Below are 10,084 nucleotides of genomic sequence, written 5' to 3'. Positions count from 1 at the left end.
GCAGTCTATAAGCCAAAGCTGCTCGTAGCTGCAGGGGTCAGGGAGGGAGGGCCTAGAGGTCTGAGGCATCCCACTGGGGGCGTCGGGAGGGTATCTGTGGGGCTCTGGGACTGGCTTTGAGTTGCTCAGTGCAGTGGGCATGGGGCTTCATGGGACTGGGTGTGGTTCATGACGTTATCAACAGGGTTTTGAGGCCAGAGGTTCAAGGAATCTTGGGCTAAAAACAGTCCCCCATGCTATCTACTAAGAAGTGCAGCGGCTTAACGTTCACTTGCATGGATTTTCTCTGGAAAGTTCCTGAAGCAAAGTCGTTCGTAGCTCTTCCCCCCTGCACAGGGGTGGTAGGGGTGCGGCGGTCTCCGACGCCCAGAACGAACAGATCTGGGAGCCCCCAAACACTCTGTCCTTGAGTCCCCAAACCCTGCGTCCTCTCAACTCCCACATAACATGACAGGCTGAGCAGGAGCTCTGAGGGTCCCAGGGGATGCTTGCGGTCGGCGTGGCCCGGGCCTCTCACTCTGTGCCATCCCATCTGCCCCTTCTTTCAGCCGGACAGTGCCCTGATGCTGACAGCGCAGAGCGCTAACCGAGGCCAGTAACAAACAGGGTACGTGTGGAGATGGTGGCCGGCATGACTCAGCTTCAGACCGAGCGTGGAAGGCCACATGCCCCGGCTCGAGACTACCCTGCGCCCCTCACTCCTCACCCAGGGCCTGCGCCTCCTCTGCCCAGGCCTCTGGCTCACCCTCCTGTCTCCACCGTGAAACGTGGAAATCCTCAACCTGAGGCAGCACAAAAATGAAACAATAAACTCAAACCCCGAGGACTCCATTGTTTGATTAAATAGGGCAACTGTGGCTCCTGCTGGACTTCACTCACCTCTAATCTGCATAACGCCTGTAAGGCGTTTCCCCGCATGGAAGAGTCCCCCTCAGGGGACCCGGGGTGATCTCACACAGCAAAGGACTCACCTGCCCCATTCCGGCATAAATAGGAATTCCATCAGGGCTTGGAAATGTTGAACCAGATGAAATATTCATTTTGTGGGGCAGAAATAAATGGTCAAATAGCAATAATTTCATATCACTCAGCATAAAAATATGTAAAATACTAAGATAACGAATTAATTCAAATCACTCTTGGGAATTTTATTCCTATGACTAAACACAAAGAATTCTAGCAATTAGGTTGAAAATGACTTTTTTTTACTGCTGTCAGTATAAATCATAAGGGTAAGAAATAATTTCATTATCCCGAAAGACAGTGTAATAATTGAGCTCGTTATAAAGCAGTCTGGTTATAGTTCACTGATCTGGGGGCATCTGCATTAGGAGTCGGACTGAAGTTGGAAGCTACAGTCCGACTTTGCCTCTAACCCGGGTTTGAGGTGTGGGCTGGAGAGGCAAGCAGAGACTGAGTCAAAATCGCAGGCCCCAGGGTCAGGAGAGACAAACGCCGCCTGCCCCAGCGCTAGCGCTTTCCGGAGCCCGGACCCAGACGGCGCTCTAGGTACCGTGCACGTGTTGATAGTCCCCGAAGAAACAGACGTGCAGAGAGGTCAGGGGACGCCTGAGGTCCCAGCAGGTCCTGGTCAGCAGTAGGGCTGTGCTGGCTCCAAGGCCCAGCACTTGGGGACACTCCTTGGGTCTGGGGTGAAGGCAGAGTGGAATGGAAGTGGGAGGAAAAGTCACCAGTCTTAGGGGAAGGAACCTACTTCGAAGTTATCCTCAGCCTGACCCCAGGAGATCAACCTGGCAGCCGAGGGCTAGGAGGACTCAGGTTCCATTGGCAAGCAGGCATGGACAGGACCTGGGGCTTCTTGGTCATGCCCCAGGATGCCCGCAGGCCCTTCAGCCTCTGTCTGGGGCAGACATGCGCCACTCTTTGGCACCCTAGGTCTAAGCCCCTCACGACTTTGCTGGAGAATTATGCAGCCTTTATTTTCTTAGGGTGTGTGTGTGTGTGTTAGGATTTTTGCTATAGGGCACGTGTGCTTGCTGGGGAGACAGAGAGAGACCAAGAGACAGCAAAAAATTCCCCCTGGGGGATGTCCGCACTGCAAGCCCTTCTCCTCCATTCTCCTGTCAGGATTTTGGGCACGCATGCACATGCACCCAGTATGAGTTTATGCCGCTGGGACTGAGATTTGAACAGTAGCTGACTACATGGGAGTCCAGAGTCATAACCATCACACCATCCACTGGTCCCAGAATATGTGTTTTTTTCATTTTGTTTTTAAAGTTTTGCTATAGGGCACATGTGCTCACTAGAGACAGGGAAAAGGAGATAGAGGGAAGAAAAGTGAGAAATCACTCCCCAGGAGTATGGCCGCGCTACAGTCCCTTCTCCATTCTCCTCTTGGGATCTAGGGCACACAAGTCCACGTGCTTGGAATGCCTTTCAAGTCACCAGGTTGGGGTCTCGAACCACGCAGTTAGCCATGGGGAGTTCGGCTGCCTCAAACCGCCATGCACTGCCTGGCCTGGGACGTTTCCTGGGGGACTGTCCTTCTCACATCCCCTGCTCCTCTCGGTATACCTGGGTATATGGAAAAGACCTTGGCTTCGGAGTCAGAAGTTTTGACTTGTAGTTCTAACCCTGCCACAGATCCCTGGCTCTGACCGTGAAAGCCTTTTAAAGAAGAAACATGCTTAGATTTCGCTCATCCTAAAAGCGGCAAGGGCATAGGGTCCCCCTGTCCCTACTGCCCCACTGTGGACTCACCCTCTCTACTGAGTTTTGAGAGCGACTCACCTGCCCTGCGCTGTCCTCTTCACCACCAAGGCCTCTTCCTCACGTCCTATTGGGCTTCCAGAATCCTAGCCCGGGGCCCTGCTTGCGGAAGAAGGGAAGAAAGTTGTTATCGCCATGTTAGTTCTGAGGTGTCTGTGGGACAGCTGTGCACTGATTCTAGTCATTGCAGAGGACAGGGGAAGCAAAGAGAAGGAAGACCAGAAACTGACTCAGTCATGGCAATACGAGGAGTACTGGGCATGAAAAGCCAGGAAAGGAGAACGAGGGAAGACGATCACACAGGTGAGAGTGGACCAGGGGAGAGGGTGTGCCAGAGCTAGAGGGAATGTTCGGAGGAGTGAGCAGCAGTTTAAGATCGTGGCATGAAGACTCTCTTTATACATGAAAATGCTTATTAGCCCTTCACTATGTGACAGCACTGTGCCCGGAGCAGGGGCTATCAGAAGTCAACGAGGTCCAGTCTCTGCCTTGAGGACCTTGCTGTCCAGCAGAAGAGATGGGCATCCATAGACAAGTGGGAAAAGTTGTTGGACAGGAGACTCAAAACCAAGTCTATGGACAGGCAGTGCAGGCCGTTAGAGCTTCAGGGAGGAGGCGGACATGGTCTGCAGGTAGATGTCTCCCGTGACAGAGGGAGAGTCCCAGGCAGAGTGAGCGATAGGAGCTCGCACTGCCCTGCAGTATAAGCATGGCCAGGGGGGAAGGGTGCAGGGACGGGTGGGCAGGGTGTGCATCTAAATATCCAGGATCCAGGTGGTTAAGGGCCTTATAGTTTGGAGCAACAGGGTTTTGGCCAGTGGATGAGTTCCCTGTGCCAAGCCACAAACCAGGTGGCTTAAAACAGGAGGCATTTATTCTTTTACAGCTCTGGAGGCCAGAAGGCTGAAATTGAGGGGTCGGGGCCACACACGCTCCCCGAAGCTTGCAGAGTGAACCAGCTGGGGCTGTGTGCACACCTGTAGGCAGACCCACAAGGTCCTTGTGAGTCTGTGTGCAAGGGTGCGCACGTATGTACACATCAACACGCCTGGGCTCTCAGTGTGCATAAATGGTGAGCACAAATCGCTCCTGGTAGTGTGCTAGTGCGGAGCCGGGGCCTGTTCTGTACAACTATGACCTTCGTAGCCACAGCTCTGTGAAGAGGAAAATCCATAAACTCAAGGTGCTGTGTGTGCAATTATTACGTGTCAAGTTAAAGGAAAAGCATTTTACTTATTTATTCAGTTACTTTGCCAGAGGTTGTGTGCACTTGCAGAGAGAGAGAGAGGGAGGGAGGGAAGGATGGAAGGGGCAGAGAGAGACAGAGAGAGAGAGACAAAGTGGGAGATGATCATGCCGTAATTCCTTCTTGTCCATTTCTCTCTTTTTGGGATTTTGGGCATGCATGCACATGTGCCTGTCATGTTTTAAAGCCTCTGGGTCTAGGACTTAAACTGTGTACTTGGCCATGTGGGGTCCATCTGCCTTAACCACCATGCCACTGGCTGGCCCATCATTAATTTTTTAACCTGTGCGCATGCACGAGAGAGAAAGCACCCTCGACGGGATCCTGTGATGCCATGACCCCGTTTTTCCAGCCCTCCAACTCCTCAGGACCCTGGACAACCCACATATGGGCCTGGTTTTCAGACCATTCCAGGGATCTGAACTCATGGTCAGTCACATGGCCAGCCTTGCAGGGCACTTGTGTTACTGTTGTGCCATAGTGACTAAGATGTCTCCCGTGACAGAGGGAGAGTCCCAGGCAGAGTGAGCGATAGGAGCTCGCACTGCCCTGCAGTATAAGCATGGCCAGGGGGGAAGGGTGCAGGGACGGGTGGGCAGGGTGTGCATCTAAATATCCAGGATCCAGGTGGTTAAGGGCCTTATAGTTTGGAGCAACAGGGTTTTGGCCAGTGGATGAGTTCCCTGTGCCAAGCCACAAACCAGGTGGCTTAAAACAGGAGGCATTTATTCTTTTACAGCTCTGGAGGCCAGAAGGCTGAAATTGAGGGGTCGGGGCCACACACGCTCCCCGAAGCTTGCAGAGTGAACCAGCTGGGGCTGTGTGCACACCTGTAGGCAGACCCACAAGGTCCTTGTGAGTCTGTGTGCAAGGGTGCGCACGTATGTACACATCAACACGCCTGGGCTCTCAGTGTGCATAAATGGTGAGCACAAATCGCTCCTGGTAGTGTGCTAGTGCGGAGCCGGGGCCTGTTCTGTACAACTATGACCTTCGTAGCCACAGCTCTGTGAAGAGGAAAATCCATAAACTCAAGGTGCTGTGTGTGCAATTATTACGTGTCAAGTTAAAGGAAAAGCATTTTACTTATTTATTCAGTTACTTTGCCAGAGGTTGTGTGCACTTGCAGAGAGAGAGAGAGGGAGGGAGGGAAGGATGGAAGGGGCAGAGAGAGACAGAGAGAGAGAGACAAAGTGGGAGATGATCATGCCGTAATTCCTTCTTGTCCATTTCTCTCTTTTTGGGATTTTGGGCATGCATGCACATGTGCCTGTCATGTTTTAAAGCCTCTGGGTCTAGGACTTAAACTGTGTACTTGGCCATGTGGGGTCCATCTGCCTTAACCACCATGCCACTGGCTGGCCCATCATTAATTTTTTAACCTGTGCGCATGCACGAGAGAGAAAGCACCCTCGACGGGATCCTGTGATGCCATGACCCCGTTTTTCCAGCCCTCCAACTCCTCAGGACCCTGGACAACCCACATATGGGCCTGGTTTTCAGACCATTCCAGGGATCTGAACTCATGGTCAGTCACATGGCCAGCCTTGCAGGGCACTTGTGTTACTGTTGTGCCATAGTGACTAAGCTAGAAAAATAAAAAGCATTAACATAAAAAAAGAATTATTTATTTATTTTTATTTATAATCATCATTATTATTATTTAAAAATTTTCTACAGGGTACTCACACTCACCAGAGAGAGAGAGGGGAAGTGAGAAAACAAGCTGCCAGGTCCAGGACTTGAACCCTGGTCAGCCATGTATGAGTCTGGCACCTTAATCACCACCAGCAGTAATTTTGATCATACTGTAAGAAGAATTATCGAGCAGCCTTTAAAGAGCTGTCTTAAATTTGGAGTATGAGAAAATGCCCCGTGTAATGTAGAGGTAGTTGGATTATTCTAAATGTTTTCATGTGTGTGTCGAATACGGTTGCCTCAAAAAGAAGACTAGAAGATGGTATAACAAAAGTTCGGTAGTGAGTAACTCTGAAGCCTTGGAAAATATGTTATTTTCACTTAAAACAAACAAACAGAAAGGTACTGTGTGAGCTTGTGGCTACATGGGGACACGTGAGACACCAGACAAGGCCTGGAAAGGTGACAGCACCGTGACAAAGGGAAACCAGAGGGAAATGAAAAGGAATTCCATTTCTGCGTCCAGAGACTGGCAGAACAAAGGAGGAGCTTCTGGGAACACTCGGGGCTTTGCATTTCCCCTGAGAAGTACCATGGATTCAGATGTGACTTTGACCTCAACAGCAGGTAGAAGGACGATCAGATCGATCAGATCGGGGCAGGAAGTGCCATAGGGCAGGTGTTCAGTACAGGCCAGTGGAGGTGAGCCTTCTTGGTCCAGAGGGCCAAGGCTCAGTGCAAGCTTCTGATTGAAGGAGTCCAAACTAGTGAGTCAGCTGTCACCAGGCAGGCCTCGTGCATAGCACAGGCTCTGATTGGAGGAGCCAGAATTAGTGAGTCAGCTGTCACTGGGCAGGACTAGGAGTCAGCTGTCACCAGGCAGGGCCTCTTGCACAGGCCTCTGATTGAAGGGAGCTGAACTAATGAGTCAGCTGTCACCAGGCAGGGCCAGTCTGCCCAGGAGCGAAGGCCAGAGAGAAAACAAACTTCATTCATTAACATCAGGAGGCAGAAGTCAGGGCTTTAGGCATTCTTATCTGGGATGATTACAGATCAGTGTAGAACTTTTTGAGATGGAGATTCATTTTGTCATGTTGCACTAATTTTTTAAATTTTAGTTTTATATTTATTTATTTATTTATTTGGAGAGGTTTTTGCTATAGGGCACATGCGCTTGCCGGAAAGACAGAGAGAGACAGAGAGAGAGAAAGCAAGAAATCACGCCCGGGGGGATGGCCATGCTGCAATCCTTTCTCCATTCTCCTCTTGGGATCTTGGGCACGCACGCACATGTGCCCGGGGTGAGTTTAAGCCACCGGGTCCGGAACTTGAACTGTGGTCAACTACATGGTAGTCCAGTGACATAGCCATTACGCAACTGCTGGTCCCAAAATTTTAGTTTTATTTTATGGCAGTATTTAAAATAACAGTTGAGGGGCTGGCAGGTGGTATGGTGGTTAAGGCGCTGGACTCCCATGTGGTCAACTGAAGTTTGAGTCCTGGATCTGGTGGCTTGTTTTCTCCTTCTTCTTCTTTCTCTCTCTGGTCAAATTAAAAATAAATAAATAAATAAAATTAAACAAGCAATTTTTTTTTTTTAAAGACATTTGGCTATTAAAAACCAGGGACACCAACTCTTACCGGCAGTGTTAACCCTGTGGCCATTACCTGAGGAGATGCTGTAAACCATGCATGAGGCACCCCGCCACTGGCCGGCGGCCTGTAGCCTGCACTCCTGGACCACAGTATCCTAAGCACCCCTGCCTATCTGCTGAGAAGGCAAACTCCAGTTTAGGGGTCAGCAGACTTGTTCTGCAAAGGGCCAGACAGTAAACATGCTAGGACTTGGGGGCCATTTGGTTCCGGTCTCACCGTCTCAGCTCTCCCTGTAGCCCGATGGCAGCCACAGACTACAGGGAAGGGAGCGAGCAAGGCCGTGTTCCAATGACACCATCTGGCGCAGTGAGCTCAACGCGCACGTCATTCCACGTCTCACACGTTAGTCTTCCTTTGACTCCCCTACTACGAAAAACGTTCTTAGCTGATGGACCCTGCAGAAACAGGAGGGGAGCCGGAGGACCCCGGCCCATCCTTAGTCTCAGATGATGAACTTCATGGGGGTCCACGAAAAGGTGAACCTCTCCGTTTAACAGGCAAGTCTGGATCCTCCATGGAAGGTCTTTCTTACTCTTTTTCTCCCTCTCCCTCTTCCCTCTTCCCTTTCTCCTTAATACGTCAAATGCATGCTCACTGCTCCCGGAGCTTTCTCCTGGTCTGCCTCACAGGCGTTCAGTCGGAAGGAATTCCACAAGACTCTGGCCTGGCTAAGGACGGGTTCGCCTTTCTCATTTTACACAGCGGTCTGCTACACATCTCTGTCACCCTGTCCCTTTGTCATTTCCTTGTTCTGTTTGCTGTTGGCGAAGTCAGGGCTCATTGCAGAGTTCTGTTTGAAAAGGTCCCATTTCATTAATGGCATCGGCCCATGGTGTGTCCTTCTGGGTTTGGAAGATTAAGTTGGGGGACTCGATGAGGCAGAGGCAAGGGAATAACGATACCAGGCATCGGGGCGAACAGAGGATCTCACACGGCCTTCTGGGTTTCTCCAAACAGGTCGCATCATAGACCACTGTGGGATGGTTCAGCCCCGAGTGGCCAGACAGCCCAGAACACAGGAACAGAGGAACAATCCAGAACTTTATCAAGCTTCCTTCCTAATAACTTCGTCCCCCCCCGCCCCCCGGTGAGCCCTGGTTCAGCACTTATTTTATTTCGTTATTATTATATTTTTAGGTTTTTACTGTAGGGTGCATGTGCTAGCCAGAGAGAGACAGAAGGAAAGTGAGAAATCATCCCTTAGGGAAGACAGTCATGCTGTAACCTGTTCTCCTCCATTCTCCCCTTGGGATTTTGGGTGCACATGCACACGTGCCCGGCATGAGTTTCAAGCTACAGGGTCCGGGATGCAAACCGTAGTTGGTCATGTGGGAGTTGAGCACCTTAATCACCACACCACCTGCTGGTGCCCAAACCTTTATTTATTTTATTTACTTGTTTGTAGCTTGCTATATGATATGTGCGCTTGCTGGAGAGAGAAACAGGGAGCGAGGGAAAGTGAGAAAGTGCTTCCTGGGGGTGGGGAGGTGTTCGCGCTGTAATCTCCATTCTCCTCTGGGGATTTTGGGCGCACGCACACGTATCCGGAGTGACTTTCAAGTTGCTGGGTCCAGGGCTCGAACAGCTCAGTTGACCATGTGGGATCCAGGCCTTCTGCGGGCCCCGACAACGGACATTTATTTCTCACAGTTCTGGAGCCCGGGAGGTCTGAGATCACGGTGCTGGCAGCTGGGTGTCTGGTGAGGGCCTGTCCCTGGCTGGTAGATGGTGCCGGGAGCTCCGTCTGGGAACGTGTGACGTCCAGAGGAAAGCATCCAGCCAGGGTCAGGCCGGGTGGGGCAGCCAGAGGCCTTAAAGGGACCGTGGACTCACCGCCTTAGTCACAGGAAAGGAACTCAGATTCGACCGAGCATAAGACGTGAGTTTCCTCATGCCCGATTTGGGGTTATTCTCAGAAAGCGACACGTGTTAACTTATACGAACGAATATTCTATCTGCTGCCGAAAGGTGAGCCTTAATTTCTGGAAGGGAAAAGAGCTCTCTCCTACCCACCCGCCAGCCTCTAGGCCTCAGGGCAGAGGTGGCAAGGGGTGGAGTGGGTCACTCCACCAGTTTCTCCTCCCAGAGGGGTTTGTGCCTCTGGCTTTGAAGAGGAATGACCCCTCCCATTAGATACGGAACAAACAAGCCAAGGGTCGGCCCGCCTGTGCCAGAGAAATTACGTCCATTGAGAAATGTCGCTGTTTCTTGCCAGGAAAACCCCATCCAGAGCTGCGGTGGAGCCCTGCCGTGACTGCACTGAGACTCAGGTGTGTGGGGTTATCACTGCAGAGGCAGCTGGCAGCCCCGGACAGCCCAGGCTGCGTCCACACGGCAAAGAGCCCTTTGAATGATGCCTGCTGCACGTCTCCACGTCCCCAGGTCCTCCAGAACCACCGAGTATGGGCCAGGGCCACTGTCTGAGGATGGGGACTTGCCTCCCTGCTCCCGCCAAACCGGGGTCTCCACTGTCAAGTTAGAGTAAACACAGGTGATTAGGGCTAGCACTCGGTGGGCCCGGAGCTCAGCAGTAAGGGTGCCAGTCCCACATGGCTGAAGGAGGCTGGAATCCTGTCCCCCAACCCCTGGTGACTTGAAAAACTAGCATGTGTGTGCACATGTGTGTGTAAATGTGTGCTCCAAATCCCAATGGGATGGAGAAACGGAGGAATTACACCCCCTGGGGGCTTCATGCTCTCTCTTGAAGATACCCTCTGGCAAAAAAGGGAGAAGGCGCAGCTGGGTCTCCACGCCCCGGGAGGGACCCGGAGCCGCCTGAGGACTTCGGGTGGAGATGCGAAGTGCTCGCCA

At 51.7% G+C, this 10,084-nt stretch overlaps 1 long non-coding RNA gene across 7 annotated transcripts in view; it reads left to right on the top strand.

Moving 5' to 3' along the window:
• The first annotated feature begins 8,849 nt into the window (after nucleotides 1-8,849).
• LOC114007375 (uncharacterized) overlaps nucleotides 8,850-10,084 on the top strand; it is a 9,013-nt gene continuing 7,778 nt past the window's right edge. For 5 of the 7 annotated variants that reach the window (XR_003549008.1, XR_003549010.1, XR_003549012.1 and 2 more), the window contains exons 1-3: nucleotides 8,850-9,152; nucleotides 9,489-9,543; nucleotides 9,656-9,764. This is a non-coding gene — a long non-coding RNA (uncharacterized LOC114007375). Of the gene's footprint in view, nucleotides 9,242-9,488; nucleotides 9,544-9,655; nucleotides 9,765-10,084 lie in introns of all 7 variants that reach the window. The other 2 variants (XR_003549011.1, XR_003549013.1) reach the window with 2 other exon arrangements.

Source organism: Tupaia chinensis, unplaced genomic scaffold, assembly GCF_000334495.1.
Source record: "Tupaia chinensis unplaced genomic scaffold, TupChi_1.0 Scaffold000161_3, whole genome shotgun sequence".
Lineage (NCBI taxonomy): Eukaryota > Metazoa > Chordata > Mammalia > Scandentia > Tupaiidae > Tupaia > Tupaia belangeri.
This window is presented reverse-complemented; position numbering and strand designations above follow the sequence as displayed.